Raw genomic sequence first — 21,351 nt, forward strand, 5'->3', positions numbered from 1 at the left:
TTTTGGTTAAAATAATTTTTTTTGTATCAGGACAAGTAGATTGTCATGGGGGACAAGTAGATTCGGCCCCGCTTTAGCCCTTGGACAAGTAGTTTTTTTCCAAAATTTCCACACCCCTGTCCACTCATGTGGTGTGTCAGCTTAACAAGGGGATTGCTTTACTCCAAACACACAAGATAAAGGCTAGATTGTGAAGACTTGCAGTGCAGTCACTTCCTTTCCCGATACAGGACACAACTGCAGTACAATGTATACAGCCATAAACATACTAATAAAACTGTCACTCCAGCAGAATGTAGCAGTGATGCAGCACAACGCAGGCTTACCAGACAAACAACATTCTACCAACAGAGACAAATCCATTTTAGTGTGAAATACAAACTAGAGCTCAAGCCACATTTCTGCACCTACAGGAAGAGTCTCACCACGATGGCAGCAGGATATCATACTTCTCTTAATTGGATGGCGATTGCTTTGTATTTTACAGCAATAAAGCTTTTTGGTCATTTGAAAAGGCAAAGATAACAGACGGCACTGAGATGTGCACAGTCAGAGAGTCAGAGACTTGTACTAATGTGAACTCCAAGCACCAAACCAGAAGAGCGCAAAGGATGACAGCGCAGGGACAATCGCCATGGAGAGGGGCAGAGAGATAACAGGAATCATTCACCCAAGACAATCAGTCACTAAATATAACCAATGTTTCACGCTTCCTCCCCTCCATTACTATGCAGTATTCCAGCTGTATAAAATGTATTCAGTACACAGCAGATTCAGACTGACCTTTGGTGTGCAGTGAACAGAATTCTGTGAAATAGAAAGTCAGAAATAACAGACATGAAGTAGAAATAGGAAAGTAAAGTTGGCTTATGATTTCCCCTCCTCCCAGGAAATGCTGCATCTGCTTTTATCAGGCAAGATTCAGTGACAGGCCAGTGCAGTAACCACAGAAAGCACATCTGTGCGTTATGTCAGCTGGTCACATGTCTGCTCGTCACATGATCAGCCAGCCCAGGAATGTTGGGAGGGGCTGAAAGGCAGAAATGGTTTAAAGAGTTTATTCAGACACCGGCTGCCATTATGTGATGACATTGTATTTCTACAGGTCTGGTTACAGCTGGGGATCGGTCTGTGTACAAAGCAGCAGAAGGGCCCACTGGGGACACTAAACAGATCAGATTGGAGTTTAAGAACTGGGAGAAATGCCAACATGGGACACGCAGCAAAACCAAGCAATTTCTGTAGCTCATATGAATGAGAACACTGGTGCTGGCTGCTGGGCGGTGTGTTTCCTATAGCAACCACATCGTAAATGTAATTTACAGGGCAAGGTACGAGATGAAAGTTCATCAGATGCGAGAACACCAAAGTGGCATGAAATGTAAAGGCCTCTGTATACAAGCATCAACCTAAGAGTAATGCTGCAGACAAGACGCCTTCATTGAACACCCACAACAGACTACATGAGAAAACGTCAGTGACAGCACACCTCTAGAAGCAGCAAATGTTCTTAGCTGAAGTCAATGCAACCACATGCATCTTTCCAACCAGTGATCTTAGTATCTCTTGAAGCAGAATTATGGGGGGTCACAATGAGCACTCACTGTAGTACCTATTGACATTTCTCCAAAATAAGCTAAACTATCACTGGAGAGAAAAATATAGAACATTCAACAAGGTTCAGGCACATTGGCTACCCAAGTCCTGGGATTAGCCTGGCCGTGCTTTATTGCAGGGGTAGCCAAACTGCAGCCCTCCAGCTGTGGTGAAGCTACAAATCCCATCAGGCTTTGTAGTTTCTGACGTGACCAAGAAAAGAACTAAGCGTGCAGCGCTTCACAATTAATAATGTAAAAGTTTCCACTAACATTGAACACAGGGCTGAAGCAAATCAAGTAAAATGTTGGAGCCCAGGAATATCTGCTTCTACTGACAGAAACAGAAAAGACTATTGGTTATCACCATCATTATTTTGGGTACATCTGCCACATAAAATTAGGGGGAACTGATAAAGCCCAGTGCTTAATGGAAGCAGCCATTTTAAACCATAATCTGCAAAGTCCAGACTCCATGCAGATTTCTGCTCTGCAGTTGGGGGTTTATAGCAACTATTGTCTAAATACAAGAGCCATGTGTATTTTTACCCGAATCTTGGTGAGCGTTGTGTATTTCTTCCAGACCTGTGCAGTAATCCAGTGTGAAACCTTGCCTCCGTGCAGTGGACCCCTCTCACAGGTTATGTGCAGCGATGTCAATGCTACTTTCACAAGATAACATCAGGGTTTGCAACAGCATTTGGTGCCAAAAATGTGGATTTATATCCTTTGCGATTATATTTAAATGAAAGTGTTTGTGTCTGGAGTTCAGATTTAAATGTAAGGCCTCAAAACCATGGATTAAGTAGCAGCAGAATAGCTAGTCTTCTGATCTAGATTCACACATGGCAGATTTGCATTAAAGTACACCTGTAGGCTGCCATTCATTTCCTCATCTGAAAATACTAGTTGCCTGGCTTGCAAGGCACAAGTGGCGATAAGAAATGTAGCCCTCTACAGACTTTGTGGCTTCATACTTGTTCTGGGTCTGTACTTGAAAAGGTACTGAAACCAAAATCAGGCAATTAAGCGTTTTCAGAGGCAGTTAATACAGTTCCCTCATGACATATGAATGGACTCCAGAATCATATGACTGAACTTGACAAAAAGGGGGGGGCGTGGAGTGTGGTGCCTATAGGTGACCTCAGAGTGCGGATGGCACCAGAGGAATGTGTGCTGGGTCAATGCATAGAATGTCACCAGGTAATACCCCCACTGGAGGAGTCTGTGGACCATAAAGACACTTGCTTGGCAAGGGGCAGACATTTCTGTGTTCCCTTTGTGTGGCGAAATCCTTTCCAAACATTCACATCATCATCAGACATCTTTCAGAATTTGAGTCATTATAGTCCCAGATCAGAAGGGTTTGGAGACTACAGCTGTGTAACCATGACATGACAGCGAATTTAATGAATGCCTGATAATACAATCTGAGATCATTCAGCCATGTGTGAGCACCAAACAAGCATTCTGATGCAGCCAACATCTGGAGACTTAACTGCAGGATCTTTCAGCACGCTGGAAAACTTTAGGCCAGTCAGAACAGCCATTTACCACGACAATCTTTTCACTCCAAGTCATTTCGGAAAAAGCATGATCATCATCAAGCCTCCCTGCCGTGGAAACAACAAATATTCAGCACTTTGCAAGATACAAAATGACTGGTCAGGTGTCGCCATGCAGTGCACCGTTCACACGGACAGATGGACACAAAATGACTGGTCAGGTGTCGCCATGCAGTGCACCGCTCTCACACGGACAGACGGACACAAAATGACTGGTCAGGTGTCGCCATGCAGTACACCGCTCAGACGGACAGATGGACAGTAAATGACTGGTCAGGTGTTGCCATGCAGTGCACCGCTCACACGGACAGATGGACACTAAATGACTGGTCAGGTGTCGCCATGCAGTACACCGCTCAGACGGACAGATGGACACATTAACTCCTTTTGACACAAAAACTTTAAAAACACAAGGCTCATTGGCTGTGATGTCGGCCCCTAACAAACACCGCACACCTGCAGCAGAAAGCTTGTTCCCTTGAAACAGATAAAAAAATGCCTATCAAACATTGGGGCTGCAATTGATGACGTCCTTCTAAAAATGCTATCAGCCAATTCTTTATTGTCCGTAGCTCTGCTTGCAAATATCAAAACATCTTCCACTCATTATTTTAAAAAAGGCCTTCTGTAAGGCCCCGTTCACACCAGGACGAGTCGTTGCACATTTTTTTCCACGCTGAAATGCATGCAACATAAAATCCAATGCATTCCTATGGGGCCGTTCACACAAATGCACTGAATCACGCATCAAAATATGCCTGCTGTTTGAAATAGTCCCCGAGCTTCTTTTGTGGCATTTATCGGTCCCTTTTGCTCCATAGACTTCAATGGAAACATTGATCAGTGCGTTTATGCGCTTTTTGTGCGTTTTGCAGCTCAGACTGCTTTTCATTGTAAAACTGTAAAATGAGCTGAAAACGCAGCTTAAAACGCTATTGCATATGAACAGAAAAGGCCTGTAAAACGCACATAAAAAAAGCGCGTAAGCTGAAACGCTGTCACACTGGTATGAATAGGGTCTTACTGTTAATGTAATCCCACTTCCTGATTTGTTGAGGCACTGGTGACCTAGACCTGGCCCCAAAGCTGCCCCCTGAGACGGCGACATCACCAGTGCTTTCCCTGGGAACTCTTGTAGATAAAAAGGATAAATGGGCTTTTCCCTCTTAAATCTCACAAGATCTAGGGGAAAAGCTCATTAATCTGGAACTGATGTCATTGGTGGGCTGGCAGCAAAATTAAGGAAGAAGTCAGCCACTGATGACAGTCAGTTTGGAGGAGGAGACACATTAGAATGACTCAATAAGGAGAAAACATTAGAAAGTATTCATCACTAAATGTGTTTATTTTGCAACAACTATTAAAGTATAAGATGTAGCTTCAACTGAAGGGGAGGGGTGGAAGGTCCGCTTTAATACTTTGAGTCAGGCCTGGAACAAGCACACAGCAAGTCAAAAAATCCTAATTTACATGTTTGTTTTAAATGGGTACCTCAGAAAAGTATTACATTCAGGAAGCAGTCACTATAATCTACTATCAGGCAGGCGCTAAGGAAGACCACATGCTTTCACAGACAACAGAAGAGCTTCAAAGAAACTAGCATTATAGGTACAAGAGTGACCCTTCTACTGGCATTGCACAAACCTAGCTGGGAGCAATTATCATTCAAGACAGTTCATAGACTGAAATGACAGCACTGCTTGCATTGCCGTACATTTATTTCTACAGTCTTAGCACTTATTATTCCTGTACAGCTGGACCATGTCATAGCGTCCGGCCATGTCAGTCTTCCTCAACTGTCACACACACACACACACAATACCAGTATAGGACAAAGAGGAAGCTTGTAAGGGAAGGACACTTCAGAGGAATGCAGAGCCTGTCATTGTTGATCTAATGATCTTTGTATTCAGTAACTGGCCAGGAACAAGCATGCAGTAAGTGAAGTCAGACCTCCTGATCTGCATGCTTATTTTATGTCTATGTCACAGAGGTAGTAAAGCCTTTAGATTAGCATGACAGCCAGGCAGCTGGTCGGCAATGACTGTCTCCATATCCTCTCAGCTCAAGATTCCCTCAAATCACACCCAGTGTATGTTGGGTAAACAATGGAGGAGAGTGATGAGTGCACTGAGTATTCAGAGTGCAAAACCTGACCGGTTATTTCAAGCAGTGGATCCCCTTCCCTCCCTACAAGCTATACAGCAGTCCAGGAATACAAGGCGTCACTAGATGTGGTATATGGGTACCCGTTAATGCCCCATCTTAGAGGTATCAGAGACGCTCACAAGTTACGCCGCACATGGACTGCGTCAGTGTCGTCATACACAACCAACTACTGACAATGCACAATCCTTTGCAGAAAGAAAACATTTGCGTAAACTAGGCAATTTCCATCGACAGTCACACAACACACACAATCTGTAATAATCAAACAAAGCAGATTAACACCAACTTTACCAAGAAAGCACTAAACACCCCCAAAACTGCAGGGATGAAAGGTGGAAAAATCAAAAAGTTGAAGGCCCCAATTAAGAGGACAATGCTGCAATGGTCAGAAGACAAAGCCGGCCAGCTTTACTTGGCCCACTAAATCTTCAGGCAACAATCTAATGGAAAGCACATTTGGCCCAGATGGCCCAGTCAAACCTGCATATAGTTGCAGCTTCTGATCAGGAAAGCTGCATTCATAAGCTTTGTTCTCCCTTCAGTGACTGCAACAGCAGCCAGGATCCCAGGAAAGGGTTAACAAGCAGCGCTGGCCCCGGGAGATCTCTCGCACTCCCTGTCTATAGAAATAAAAGGTGGAGACGGTACCACCGGCAACGCTGGAGGATAAACAAGAGGCAGAACGCACTTCCGGTACATGCACCCTTCCCTGGAACAGTCCGTCCTCCCCTTCCCTACACACATAATGGGGGGGGGGGACAGGTGACAACCCTGGTCTACCAGACGTAAGAGTAACAACAAAAGAGGAAGAGCGGAAGGGTGTAGTTGTGTTGGGCGTCCTGCAACCCCTCCCACTGACAGGTGATGCAATGTGTCACCCCATGTCTGCACACAAAGGATTGAAGAGCAGGCCAGGGTGGTATGGGGTAAGAAAGGGATGGAGGATTGGTGGGCACTGGCAGATTTCAAAGTGTCACTAGAGGGCCAGTGTGAAATGTGGGGGATTTATATGTGATGGGGGGGGGCTAAATCGGTGTGATATGTGTGCGCTGTATATGTGACACTATGGTGGCCACACAGGACCTTGGATGCAGGAGGAGAGTGTGATGTGTAGGGGTTATAAGTATCTCTTTTAGATTGTAAGCTCTTACGGGCAGGGCCCTCCTTACCATCTTGTCTTGTACTGTATTGTGATTGTAATGTCTTCCTTATATTGTAAAGCGCTGTGCAAACTTTTGGCGCAATAAAAATCCTGTATAATAATAATAATAATAAGTAACACTGAGGCAGTCACACAGGACCCTGGGAGGGGGTTCAGTGTGATATGGGAGGGGTATTTATGTAACAATACGATAGCCATATGCAGGACTAGGAGGCGGTGGTGTGATACGTGAGGCTTATATGTGCCATTAGGGTGGTCATATAGAACCCTAGGCGAGGGGTAAGTGTGATATATGGAGGTTATAGAAGTGACATTAGGGTGGACATATAGGACCCAGGGGGGCAATATATGTGATACTGGGGGGAGTCATATAGGAGCCTAGAATGGGGTTCAAAATTTATGTGTGGGAATGTGTGTGTGTGTGTATATATATATATATAATAACAGAGGGGCCAAGAAGGGTGATCAGTGTGATGTGAGTGACCCTGGTGCAGTCATATAGGGGCCTACAATGGTGATCAGTGTTATGTGTGGGGGTATATATGTGACACTGTGGCAGTCATAGAGGGGCCTACAATGGTGATCAGTGTGATGTGTGGGCGGTATATTTGTGACACTGTGGCAGTCATAGAGGGGCCTACAATGGTGATCAGTGCGATGTGTGGGCACTCTATTTGTGACCCTGGGGCAATCATAGAGGGCCCTAAAATAATGATCAGTGTGATATGTAGGGGGTATATATGCAACACTGGGGCAGTCAGAGGGGCCTAGAATGGTGATCAGTGTGATATGTGGGGGGTATACATGTGACACTGGGGCAGTCATAGAGGGGACTAGAATGTTGATCAGTGTGATATAAGGACAGTATACATGTATGAGACACTGGAGCAGTCATATGGGACATGCAGGTATATGGGAGACCACTGGGGCGGGGGTCACATGACACTGGGAGTGCCATACAGGACCTAGGAGAGTACTGTCACATATACTGCCCCCCAGTAGGTGTTATGGGGTGATAGGCTGGAGGAGCAGAATGGGGGTAGTTAGGGTCCAGGGCTACCAGAAGCACCCAGACACAGTGCACTATGGAGGATTAAAGGGATATAATGGGGTGACACAGAATGGCAGGGCGTGATTTGGGTTCTGGGCACGGGGGGTACCAAATTGGTGTAATCACACTGGGGTAAAATGGAAGCCTCATCTAGGGTGTAATATGGGAACTGCTGGGGGTGACAGGGCTGTACAGCGGGGGAGCCCGGAGTCTGACCGGGGTGTAACTTGAGAAATGACAGGGTGTCACGGGGGAAGGGTGACACAATGGGGGGAAATTTTCATGAAGGGGAACAGATTTGAGGTGAGGAGAATGACATGAACCGGGGTTGTCAGATCTAGATTATGACTGCAGTGACCCGGATGCTGCTGAATGTTGAAACGGACCCGGTTCTGGGCGAACTCAGGATGAACTGGCCCGAATTCGGGTTGTCGTGCGTTGCTCACCTGCTAGAGAGGTGCCCCCTTCTCTTCCTCCTCTGGCCGGGTGTGTGCGGCGGGTATCGGGGGTTCCGCTCTCCCTCTGTCTCCCAAGATGGCGGCGGCGCTTGCACGGGGTTTCCCTGCGCGCTCCCAGCGACACAGAAGGGCGGGCGCAGCCGGCGGGGACGAGCGCCAACCGCAACGGGAGGGGCCTGGAGCGCGAGCACGAGATCACGTGGGCAGGAAAAAAGAAAGTGCGGAGTCTGAGCAGTGCCCAATCCTCGCTCTTCTATCCTTTGATCGGGGCGGTAATGCACTAATAGCGGGACACTTATTGGTTGCTAGGGGTGGTGTTGCCGTAAGTCGGTCTGCGTGGTGGCCTGCCTGCTGTCATGGCGCTACTGCTGTTGACTGCCGGCGGGGTTGTGTGGGGAGCTGGCTTGACAGAGTAGGCGGGGCCTGTAGAAAGGTGAGGACGGGAAGCGGAGGGCCAATGACATAAAGGAAAACTGCGTAACAGTCATATAGTAGCGAGTCGTCCGGGCTTAGTAGTAAAGGTGGAGGCTTCAGAGCTGTTATCGTCATCCTCCTGTCACCGCCCTACAAAAACCGACATGTACACACCAGGTGTCCTAGCACTTTATTGGTTTTTCCTGTGGAAGCTATGCTACGCTCCAAGCTTGAACACCTACAGTTGTACACGTTTCATGTGACTCTAAACTCCCAGATTTACATCTTAAAAATACAAAATGTATCTTATTTGTGTATCACTCAGCTGTAGATCATAAAATCATCTCTGAATTGGTGCTGACACTGTCCTTCCTTCTGGAGGGGGCTACTTGTGTTCTCCATGGACCCTGTGTGTGTTGTAAAGTAGACCACACTCCAAGCTCACTCCTGTGATCAGGGCCGGATTTCCCACAAGGCTGCGGCTTCAGGGTGGCACAGCCTCTTCTCGTCTCAAAGTACCAGCCGTCGGACCAATTCCGGCCGTGAACCGGTACCATTCGGCCCGCAGCCGGCTGTCAACTCGGATACAGCGTACCTGACTTGTGGGAACAGCTACGCGGTCTGCATCTCTGTCATATGCAGACCGCATAGCTGCTCCTGTCAGCTCCAACACTCGGTAATTCCTTTCGGCTAGAGTTCTGAGCTCCAGCTAAAAGGAAGGATAAAGCTGCCCATACACATTACAATTTATCTGCAGCTTTTCTGGGGTCAGATGGAAAAAGTGAAACAGATTGGCCCAAGTGGAGATTACGCCATCCACACAGTTAAGTGTAGATGGAGGAATCTGTTGCACCTTTTCCATCTGACCATAGAAAATCTGCAGATTAATTGTAAGGCTGGGCACACACCTTACAACCATCGCAAGACTTCTGTCTTGCGATGGTTGTAAGGTACTTAAAAAAACGTACGATCTGCCTATGTTGCATAGGCAGATCGTACTTGCGATGATCGCAAGCCACGCCCCCTGAAATGCCTATAAGTTTAGGTGCCAAAATAGATTCCTGTGTCAGGTATTTGCATTTTCCATGTGGCAGCTGTCACCTGTACAAGTTAATGATCAGGTGACCGTTGCTGCATGTAAATGTCAGGACACCGCATGTAATGGTATGTGATATGATAACATGTAGTTAGGAATCAATCACTCTGTGGATGCACGATCAATGTGTCCAGGGAGAGTGACTGATTTCTACCTGCATGTAGTTATATCACCTGCGCAAATTCCTGACTTAGGAATCCATTCTCGCACCTAAACTTGCAGGTGTGAATGGGGCCTTGTTGTGTGTGAATTAGTGGGTGTATTTCTGGTTGTGGGTGTATTAGTGTGTGGGGGGGGTGCGTATTTCTGGGTGTAGGTGTATATTTCTTCCTTTAATCACAGCAGAGGTGATGGAGATTAAATGGCATCTATTTAATAGACTGACAAGCTGTCAGTAAGCAGGTGGCTGCCTATGAAATAAATCCATGTGTATCACCTGCAGCGCCGCAGTGATTAAAGGCTTTAACTCTCCATGTAAAAGATGCTGATGTTTCCATGCAGCGTTAAAGCAATGAGTAGAGGGGCTGCACTGTCTGATAAAAGCCCCTCTCACTGACGGGAGTGGGGTGGGGAGGGCACATTGAGGAACCTGGCCTTGGGGCAGCAGAGAAAGTTATGCTGGCCTTGCCTGTGATAGACCGACAATCTCATGTGTGGTTTACTAATTTGTATCGAAGTTATAATCCATCACAGGAGTGAGCTTGGAGCGTTGGCTACTTTACAACACACACAGGGACGATGAGGAACAAAAGTAGCCACCCTCCAGAAGGAAGGACAGTGTCAGCACCAATTCAGAGATGATTTGGTACAGTACAGATGCTGCAGTTATTCATCCAGCAAAAGGGAAAGTAAACCTATCCACAAAGCTCCTGACCCAAAATCCAAGCAAGACCTTCAAACAATTCTTACCATAATTTTCTTGCTCATAAATCAACAGTGGTAGAACTATTGTCTGCTTGATAAAGGAGTTCCTTGGATTTGGACTTCTAAACATTCTCAGACTTTTCATCTAGTGAAGCAGCTACTGACCTCATACTCAAAATAGGTAGAAGTAATCCATGTGCTATCACAGATATCTGCTGTGACAGCTGTTTGCAACCAAAAACATCCTAATTACAGCTCTGATCATTGCTCCACCCTGGCCCCAATGTAATGGACAAACAGAATTGTCCAGACAGCTGAAGATGCACTAAGAAGGATGACTCGGGGTGTGGCCTGGCATCTGATATGGAGAGACCTTGCCGCTCTTGTCTGAGCAGCCCCAGTGGTGGAACAGAAGGTGTATAGACAGAGGGGGGCACTGGTGCCTGTAGCCAGTGGTACCAGAGTTGATGACTAGGGATGCACCAAAATGACATTTTTAGACCGAAACTGAAAATGTAAAAAAATTCATGGCGGAACTGAAAATGACTTTTTTTCCAACCTTTTTAAAAAAAAATCATAATTTTTTAATTAGTTATTTTTATTTATTTCATTTTTACTGTACTGTTAGGGGCTTTGGGAAATATTAGGGGTCTAAACAGACCCCCGATATTTCCCTTTTTAAAATAGAAAAAGAGATTGAGGACACAGAGTTTTCAATCTCTTATTCTTCAGTTTCTGTTATGAATGAACAGGAAGCCTCTATACTGAGTTGCTCCTGTCCATTCATAATCTGTGGAAATAGTATGAGTTATATGTCCACAATAATGAATGAACAGGAAGTGAGGTATACTTCCTGTTCATTCAAAACTGGGGACACAGTAAGCATACTATGTTCTCAGTTATTTAAAAAATACTCGGTGATCAGTCCTGATGGCTGAGCGCTTGTGATCTGCTCTCCCTCCTGACTCTTCTTGCCTGTCACAGGAGCCAGAGTAGGGCTGTGCAGCAGGAGAGCTCGGCCTCCTGTGACAGCTGCCAGCTCTCTCCTCCCTGCACGGCTGGCATACTTTCAGGACAGGCAAGATGGTGACAGAGGACATGCAGCTGTTTCTTTTCCTTTCTTACCTGGTGGCCCCTCTCAGAGAGACACTGTTGCCTTCACTTCAGCTGCTCCTTCGCTTCCGGACATGGCTTCCTCCTAAGGTCCCCCACTGCAGAAGAAAACCATTGTAAAATGTTTCCCCTAAGTTACTGTTCGAATGGGTGCACCACACACCTCTGGTGACACCCGGCTGGGGCTAATAGAAGACCCTTAATTGCTAAGATTCTCAACTTCAAAAATAACATTGCCATTTTGCGAACAGGCAGGCTTACCGGTGGTCTCAATTACAATGGACCCCATATCTCCATATTCCCAGACTTTGCGTCAGAGGTGCAAATGAATGGGGCCTCCTTCCTGGAGGTCAAAAAGAGACTCTGACAGGAGAGTATTAATTACACTTACCACATTATCCTGGTATCCATACCGGATTTTCCCTTGTGTCCAGTTTCCATGCCTGATTTTCCCCTCTGTCCCAGGTGCTTGGCTGTCAGCCTATGGGGATTCACAGGGCTGCAGTCAATCTTCTCATTTTGTCCCCTATTTAGATTCATCTCACTTCAGGGGTGTGGAAATTTTAAAAAAAACTACTTGTCCAAGGGCTAAAGCGGGGGCCAAATCTACTTGTCCTTCATGACAATCTACTTGTCCCAATACTAAAAAATGGTTTTAATCAAAACTAAGGATGCACCAATACCGTTTTTTCAGTATCGAGTACGAGTACCGTTTTTTTTGCTTTCGGATCTCGCCAACACTGAATACTAATACTGGTGCTTCCGCTGGCATTGAGCAGGCTTCCCTGGTAATCAGGAAGCCGGGCAGCGGGTAATGACATCCCGCCCAGATTCCTGATTGCCACGGAAGCCGGCTCCATGTTGTTTGGCCTGCTTGATTGTGATTGGCTGGGAAACCTGCTTCCCGGTCAATCAGGAAGCCAGATGGCGAGTAATGACCTGATTGACCGGGAAACTGGCTCGATACTGATTGGCCAGGAAGCCGGCTTTCCAGCCAATCGTGCGGCAAGATTGCACGGGAAGCTGGCTCCATGTTCCCCTACGGCACTGCCAGTCAGGAAATTTTCATAGGACAGAAACGATCGCCGCTGCTCAAATTTCTGGGTTCCTCATTTACCACTGTGGATTCCCTGTTTGGATGTTTCCCTCCTAGCTGTTCCCAGTGTCCCTGCTTACTCTGAGACCCTTGTGATTCCCTGTATTGTTGTGCATTTGCTTGTGAGGTGTGAGTGGCTATACTTGTCTGTCTGCTGATTGCTATACACTTGTGTGTATCCTCTCTGCACTCCAGTGTGTCTGCTTCCCCTTTCTGCCCTGTCCTCGCTCTGAGTCACCTGTGCTGTATTCCCTGTGTATCTGTTTCTTGCTAGTTCCTTCCTTGTGTCCTTGAACTGTTCCTTAATTCCTGCCCATCCTCACTCCTTGCGAGTCATCTCTTGCCTTCCTTCTGGCCTCCCCGCGTGTTTCCTTATAGCTTACTTCTGTGCTGTCCTGCACCTTCGTATAATGCATGTTCCTTGCATTGCGTTCATTTCTTGTGCCCTATATCTCTGTGTGCATTCTCATGAGCATTCCTGCCATTGAATCCTGTACCCCTGTGTATGCACCTTGCATGTCTGCATATTGCAACACACACTCCCTGTGTGTTCCGTGAGTGTTTCTGCAACTGTATCCCTGTGTATGCATTACACTTGCATGCATTCTGCAACACACACTCCCTGTGTGTTTCCCTGTGTGTACCTGTCACTGAGTCCAGTACCCCAGTGCTCTTCACATTGTAGCTAGTCAGTCGTGTCTGCATGGGTGTGTTAGAGGGCCGCAACCTGGGAGCTGCCTTGTTGCACAATCGTCCTCACCATCTAAGGCTCTGGAGAAGACCAGGCTCTCCTTAGATTCTGCACTTCTGGCACACCCACATTTTCTGTGTAGTCACTCTGTCCCGGCTTCCTTGCGTTTGACGCACTGTATCCTTGCACTCCCCAAGACCTGTATTCCTGGCAGGTTCCCAGTTCCGGACTGCTCCACAAAGCCTGGTGCTCACGGTTTCTAGTGTCGTGGTTCCCAGATCGTGACAACACTATGCTGTTCCCTGCTAAACTGCTTGTAATTATAGATGGTAAATCAACCTTTTTTTTTTTTAAATTCTTTATTTGTAGGCAAAAAGGGTGGGGTACATTGAAAAGAAGTACATGCGAAGGCCACATGGCCCCGCAGAATATTAGAACAACAGACAGTGAGACTCATAGTCTAAGCATGGTAACAGATTGTAATATCAGATTGTAATACCAACGTTTGTCCCCGCCCTTCAGGCATTTTTTTAGGTTAATTAACGTAAAACTAACACTACAGTCGAGGTGAGTGGTCAGGCCTAGCCCCACAATATGGGCGGTCAAGTCCACCACGATCACCCCTGAAACACACAAAGAAGCCTGACAAAGACAAACACTTACATACAAAACGAAAGGAGGACAAAATTAAGAGAAGGGGAAAGCAGAGTGTAGTACAATTCCCACTTCCTGGCGTCCGATTTACCCACACACAACTCCCCAGTGTGGGTAAATCAACCTTTTTATCAATGCCAATTAAAGTTTTGGAGTGGCTTGATGGTAAAGGCCTACTATAATGCAAGAACAACAGGAACAGGAATTGCTAATGAGTCTGACCATACCACAACCGATTATCAACCAAGATTTGCCTTTGACAATGATTCCAACCACCTGATAAGTAATATCCACATCTCTCTGACTCTTGAGACACCCTCCCTTCCCAGTCAGTGCCCATCCTCAGAGACTACAATAAAAACTCAAATTTACCACACCCTGGGGTGGTCTCTACCTACTCTCCCCTACAGTAGAAGGATGTCTGCTTCTACCTCCTGAATAATGGTATACCCTTCTGAATAACAATATACCTGCATCTTCTGAAAATATTACATGGGCCTAAAATATACCTGCCACGCTGGTTAGACCATCTCTCTTCCCCATTCTATGCTTCCATCCCTTTTTAGCATATTTCGTCTTAGCTGGATGGTCACCATCTACGCTGTGGAACTTTCAGTTTTATCTCCCACTACAGCAGACCCCGGCAGTTGCTCTGAGTTGCAGCACATTAGATCCCTTTTTGTAGTGCTGGGAAGGGCAACCACATAGACTTTCCACCTGGTTTGTCACCACTTTCCCCATCTAGTTTATTGTTACAATAGTTCGGTTTTCTTGTTAAGGGCACTAAAGCTTGTTCCAGTTTGGGCTATTGAGCAGAATGGAATGGTTTGTTATTCCAACTTGTTCAGTTTTGCTTCTCTATATATACTCACTGTTGTATATGTCTGACATATCTGATTGAACTCATCTGTTGCAAATATCACAAAATGTCTCGTACATGCAAAGTCATTTCCTGGAACACCTGAGACCCGAATTTCAAACTCAAGTAGCCCTTAGGCTTTGATGTTCTTCACAAACACAAGCCATATATTGTCTGCCTCCAATTGACACACCTAATGGAATCTAAATTTTTAGCTTTCAAAAAATATTTGATGGCCAAATCAATATATGATACCTATTTGTCATGTTCTAGGGGGTCTCTCTGTACTCTTGGCAGAAAGCCTCTCTTGCAAAGTTGCGCAGGTTAAGATGAATCCATATGATCGTTATATAATATTGTGATTGTCCCTAGCGACACTAGTTAACGTTTATATCCCGATCATAGTAACACCTTGGAGGAAGTGGCTATGTCTACTGGCCCTATACTCATTATTGGAGATTTTAACTCTGTCCCAGGCCACTTGATAGGCAGTTTGGAGGCAGGTTTAGACCTAATCCTGGTTCCAGGAATGGATAAAAGGTTTTGATGTGATAGATCAGATGCAAAAATGTTTCCCTGCCATTCCGAGTCTCACAAGGCACTCTCAAGGATAGATCTAGTATTTGGCACCCACTTTATGCTCCCTTATGTAATTGGCTTGAATAATCTCCTCAGAGGAATACCCTTTTATGCCCTCTTATCAGTAGAATTATCCCTCCGAAATTTCTCTTCAATTTGACTTGGGTTGAATGACCCTGCAGTTACAGCCCCATATATGTAGGCAATCATTGCGAGGACAACAGGGAAGTCTACTCCTATTCTCTTAAATGGCAGGCTTTTAAGGACACTCTTAGGGGGGCCTTTGTAGTCATGACTTTTACCTTTTGGAAAACACAGCCTACATCTCTTTACACCACCAATATAACAACCAAGAATTATAGGGAATGGGTGGGGAAAAAGAGGGTCCACATATTACACCTACTAAATGGGTCTAAGAAAAAGATGTTATACACCAAACAAAATATTTTTGAGTTTGGCAACAAGGCAAGTAAATTGCTAGCATATTTCACCAAATCGGAGTTTAACACCACCTTTATCACCAGAATAGTTACTTCCACTGGCCAGACTCTAACACAAGCTGGATGTCCTTGTGACCTTCTACTCAGACTTGTTTGCCTCATGGGTTTCTTAAACTAGTGAGGAGCTGGATACTTATCTTTCTCAATTGACTCTCCCTCGTCATTTCTCCACAATCTAGCACCGAGCTGGACACACCTATAACCTTAAAAGAGGTGTAGAGGGCCCACTTTTATTGCCAAAAAGACCCCAGGCCTAGATGGCTTACACCTTGGAGGAAGTGGCTATGTCTACTGGCACTATACTCATTATTGGAGATTTTAACTCTACCTAGAGTGATACCACCAATTCAGCCAATTCCTTAGTACACCTATTGATACTTTAAATGAGGCCTTTGTCCTTGATATCCTACTGGCCTCTATGATACAGGCCTTGATAGTTCTCATCCTAAAACTAGATAAGGGCCCTACCAAATGCAACTCATATTGGTCTATATCCCTCATCAAAATGGATGCTAAAATGTTGCAAAAATATTAATGTTGAGAATTAGTAGATACAGCACCCCCTTGATAAGTAGCGACCAGGCCAGCTTCATGCCAATATGCTTCGCTAGGCTGAATATCCATAGGCTGTTTATGAATCTGCAATTTCCAGCATTCTCACACTGAAGGAAGTGCTATAGTCTTGTTAGACACCCAAAAAGCTTTTGATAGTGTAGAGTGACCCTACTTTATTTGAGTCCTACAGCTGTTCGGTTTCTGCCCCAATTTATTCTGCTAGGTTAAAGTTTTGCACAACTACCCTGTAGCAAAGATTAGACTGAATAATGAAATCTCGCTATTCTTTCCCATACTTCGAGGCTATCCCCTCTCTCCGATCCTCTTTGCCCTTAGCCCCTTTAATTCAGACGCTCCCTTACATAAAGGGTCTGACCATCCACTCTCTAGAAGAACATATATTCCAATGGCACCCTGGTCTACCTAGCAGATCCAAACTGCTCTCTCATTCACTAAAGATCCTAGAGAAATTTTGGAAATTCTAAGGTTTTAAAATAAACTGGGAAAATCTCTTCTCACTCCCCTGGATCCAATATCTCCCCAGAATTTTTCTATCTCTACTCTTGGTTAAAGATTGTGAGCAAATTTAAGTACCTGGGATTCAAGCCCAACTGGCTTTTTCTAACTTTTACTTTTATTACCTGGCTGCTCAGCTGGTCACTGTACATGACTGGCTGGTCCCCAATACAGGCAACTCCCTCACAGCTGCCAAAGCTTAAGTAGCTACCTCTTACGAGTCCCTACAAAATTCAATTTTTTAGGGGCTCCAGTCACTCCCAGCCTGGCACAATTATGATAGCCAACACCATTAGGATACTTAGTTATGTAAGCAAAACCTTTTACACAGAGGAGTGGACCAGACCCCCCCACACTCACAGCTATGGGTTAACCCATTATACCAAGAATTGCCTAAACCCATTGCACCTTATTGGTTCTTACTAACAATTAAGTCACTGCAAAAAAATTTTAAGGTTGGTAGTGTAGCGCCCTTCTCACACATTCACAAGGAGTTTTGGCTCCCTCCCACCTCTTTTTCAACTATTTACAACTCTCTCATGCAGTTAAAACTAATTTTGGAATGACCAAAGTAGTCCCTTCTTAACCCACCCTAGAAACACTTCTCAACTAAGAGGCATTAACCTCTATATATTATGCAGAATTTAATTGTACCAACAACCTTTAATTCCAGGAAGCCAAACAAAAATGGCAAGTCATGATTCCCCAACTTACAATGGATGATTGGTTGGAATTTGGGGATACTTGCATGTTTTGCCTCATTCTCTAAGGTTAAAGTCATACAGATGAAATGTGTTTATCCCTTATATTATACACCAACTGCTCTTCATGGACTAGTATTCAGACCTCCTCTCTTAGGCCCTATTCACACTGAGCGATTCGCAAATCGCGCGTGTCACGCGATTTGCATTTTGCGCGATATCACGCAAATGGTAGCGACGCACGACCCGCGACAGCGACGGACAGAGCCCCATGGCTTTGCATTGGAGAGCGATATCGCGCGGTAAATAGCGCGATATCGCGGGTAGGCCTGGAGGCCTGAGAGGTGGAGGGGACCAGCGGTTCAGAAGCTGGAGGCCAGGCAGAAGATGGGACCTCAGAGCCGCGGAAGGTGCCAGAATGAACCGGTCTGAAGCGCTAGCAGACATGGGGAAGCTAGAAGACAGGCAGCTAAACAGCCAATCTCGCCCTTCCGGTTCACTAGCTCTGTCCACCATCTGACGCAGTAAGTCCACCATGTTGAAGAAGTCAGGCACAGGACAAACTTGTTGCACTGCTGACGGCCGTTCTCCAACTGACAGCACTCGACCGTTGCTCCTCCTGGAAAAAGGCAGCTCATGTCATAACTGCAGAAGGAAACCGTTGCCTCAGCAAGTGCTCGTGAATGTGCAACCTCTTCTTTTATATATATATACATATATATATATATATACATATATATATAATAATTTTTTGTATTATTGTTATTAAAACATACAATAATATCAAGGCTGGCATAGTCCCACGTTGTGAGCCTTGCATTCGCTTCTGCTCCCAATTAATTTTCCTCTGCCTGCTGCCACACTATATACAAAATTACATATGATCAATGGGTGCCCTCAGCATTTCAACTGTAATGGGGTAAATGGCTCGCTTCTGGTTTACCTGTTACTTTACATATGTCTGTTTGTTTGATTTTTTTTTAAGGCTGTGAACCATTAAACCATAGGGCATATACTCCTATAAGCATCATATAAGTTTTTGTTTTTTTTTCAAATTCTTTATTGGCTGGAAAAACGTCAAGTATAACCAATACATAATGTGTTGTACAAAAACAGTTACAGGAATTCTACATGACAGAGCGGAAAACAATCCACATCGTAACAACGCAAACATCTCTCGACTAAGGCCCCGTTCACATGTCGCGAATTATCGCGAGGTTTCTGCCACGATATCGCGCATTTTTGCCGCGCGATATCGCGAGAAGTCGCCGGCCAATGCTATTCAATGGAGCTGTCTTAACTCCATGTCGCGCGTCGCGGTTGCAAGTCGCTTCTACCGGACCCTTTTTTCGGCGGATTTTGCGCGATTTTGCCTTTTTTCTATGGAGCCCGACGGAGAAGGTCGCGCTAACCTCGCTGGATCGTCGCTGGAACGTCGCCCCGAAAGTCGCGCTATCCCGGCCGTGCGGATCCGCTGCAAAAGGTATGTCGCTACGTGTGAATGGGGTCTACGAGAGTCATGTCGGAAGTAACAAAAATCAGCTCAGTACAGTAGTTGACACAGCAAGATTTGGATTCGGCAGTACTATACATATCGGACAGTGTCTCAGGAACTAGGGGAGAAAAGGGAAAGGAAAGAAGATAGAGAGGGTGAGGAAGAAGCGGGTCCCGGCCGGGATCCGAGTTGTCAGCTGGTGTCCTTAGTAATATTGGGACTATTCCCATCCGAGCCACCCCAGATGTCCTCATGGCAGCCCGAGGGAGGGTGACCTGCTTGGGTCAGCGTGTGTAGGTTGATCCAGGCTTTGGGCAGAGACACTGTAGCATAGCCACGGTCCCCAGGTGGCATTAAAACGGGCTTCAGTGTTTTTCAGCGAGGCAGTTAGGTCCTCAAGCAGATATGTATCTTGTACTTTGGCGAGCCACATCTGGACAGTGGGCAGACAGGGGTCCTTCCATTTCAAGGGAATGCATGCCCGAGCTGCATTCAGCAGATGATGAGTCAAAGAGCGTTTATATCTAAGGATCTTATATCCCGATTCTTGATATCGATTCGATAGCGAGGCTTTAAATGTCAACGCTAGGATAGTGTCTCTTTGTTGCTCCGAAAAAGTAAACTGTAGCTCCGACTCCCAGCCATGCAGGAAATGCAACGGTACTTCCCCGGTGGCGGCCTGCAGTAGCCTGTACAGTTAGGAGACTGCGTGTCGGGGAGGGAGCTGGGCTAGGCGCAGCTGTTCGAACTCCGTCAGGGGTCTGTCCAGGAGGGACGCGTTAGGTATCGCTCGGAGGAAGTGTCGCAGTGAAAGGGCGTTCCAAAAGTCCACAGGGGGGTCTGTGAGAGATTGTATGTCGGACGTCTGCAGCCAGCCCCCTGGTCCCCTGAAGTCTCGAAGTCGGAATTTGGAGGCGCTTAGAAGGACCCGACGCAGTCTATTATCGCCTCCTAGTGAGAAATCAGGGTCCCCAAGGACCGGTGTCAGAGGTGACGGGAAAGGTGACAGAGTGGATGCCCCAAGCACCTTGCGTGATACCCGCAGAGTCGAGTGTACCAGCGAGTGGGATTGTACTTCCCGTGGTATGGCAGAGGAGAGCCATGGAAGACCCTCTATGGGGAACATATATATGCTCCGCTCCATAGCTACCCACGTCTTACCCTCCCTGCGTAGACACCATTCAAGGAGCCTGGATAGATGCATTGCCGTGTAGTACATTGTCATGTCCGGAAGCCCCACCCCCCCTCGGGTTCTGGGCAGTGATAGGATGCGTCTGCTCAACCTGGGGGTCTTACCTCCCCAGATAAATGATATCACCTCCCCATGTAGAGTTTTGAAAAATTGGGCCGGTAAGCTGATTGGAAGCGCCTGCATGAGGTATAAAACCCTCACTATACTAAATAAATAATTTTTTACAAATCGATAACGATGGTCCGTCCCGATATCTGAAATTAACCCTTGGACAACCTACAAGTAGTAGGCGGCCCGAATCCTTTCCCTTTTTTTGTTTGATACGTGAAATCTTTCCCCTTGGGGTGGCAAAATCTCCAGGTATCAACTAGATGGAGGAGGTGTAATTCTGACTTCAGTTTCCTCAGATACCTGTAGGATAGGTGGGAAGTACCTGTGGAGACGTCCCATAATGGGTTCATCGGGAAATTGAGATCCCCTCCCAGAATCAGTACCCCTTCCATGAATTCCAGGAGTCGAGGTGTCAAGTCCTGCACAAAACCCAGATGATCCGTATTAGGAAAGTACACATTTGCGAATGTAACCTGAATGTCCCCAACTTTCCCTTTTAGGAGAAGGAAACGCCCATTAGCATCTATCAGTTGGCTCCCAAAGGTCCATGGGATGTCCCTGGATAATAGTATGCCAACCCCCTTAGATTTAGTCAGGGGCGATGGGCAATGGTAGGACCATGGAAAGTCCCTGTTGAGTAGTCTGGGGATCTGATCACTCCGGAAGTGAGTTTCCTGCAGAAACGCCACCTGGGTACGTGATCGTCTGAGATCTGCCAATAGTCTGGACCACTTCTCTGGGAGGTTAAGCCCTCGGGCATTCAGAGAGGCCACCTGAAAGGGTCCCATGGTACCAGCCAAAGGACGCGGGAGCCGACTCAGGACCTCGGCCGGAAGGCATAGCGGGGTGGGGGAGGAGAGCAAGGGGAAGGGTTAGAGGGGCAAAGAAAGAAAAAAGGGGGGGGGGGGGTTAAAA

At 46.2% G+C, this 21,351-nt stretch overlaps 1 protein-coding gene across 2 annotated transcripts in view; it reads right to left on the bottom strand.

Annotated features, from left to right (window-relative positions):
• The window catches only part of RAB14 (RAB14, member RAS oncogene family), a 30,367-nt gene extending 22,186 nt beyond the window's left edge, over positions 1-8,181 (bottom strand). For both annotated transcript variants that reach the window (XM_018564658.1, XM_018564659.1), the window contains exon 1: positions 7,989-8,181. The gene's annotated coding sequence lies outside the window, so the exon portion shown is untranslated. The remainder of the gene's footprint in view (positions 1-7,988) is intronic.
• Positions 8,182-21,351: the final 13,170 nt, after the last annotated feature.

The sequence above is a fragment of the Nanorana parkeri genome, unplaced genomic scaffold (genome assembly GCF_000935625.1).
Source record: "Nanorana parkeri isolate BGI_ZX_2015 unplaced genomic scaffold, ASM93562v1 scaffold770, whole genome shotgun sequence".
NCBI classification, from domain to species: domain Eukaryota; kingdom Metazoa; phylum Chordata; class Amphibia; order Anura; family Dicroglossidae; genus Nanorana; species Nanorana parkeri.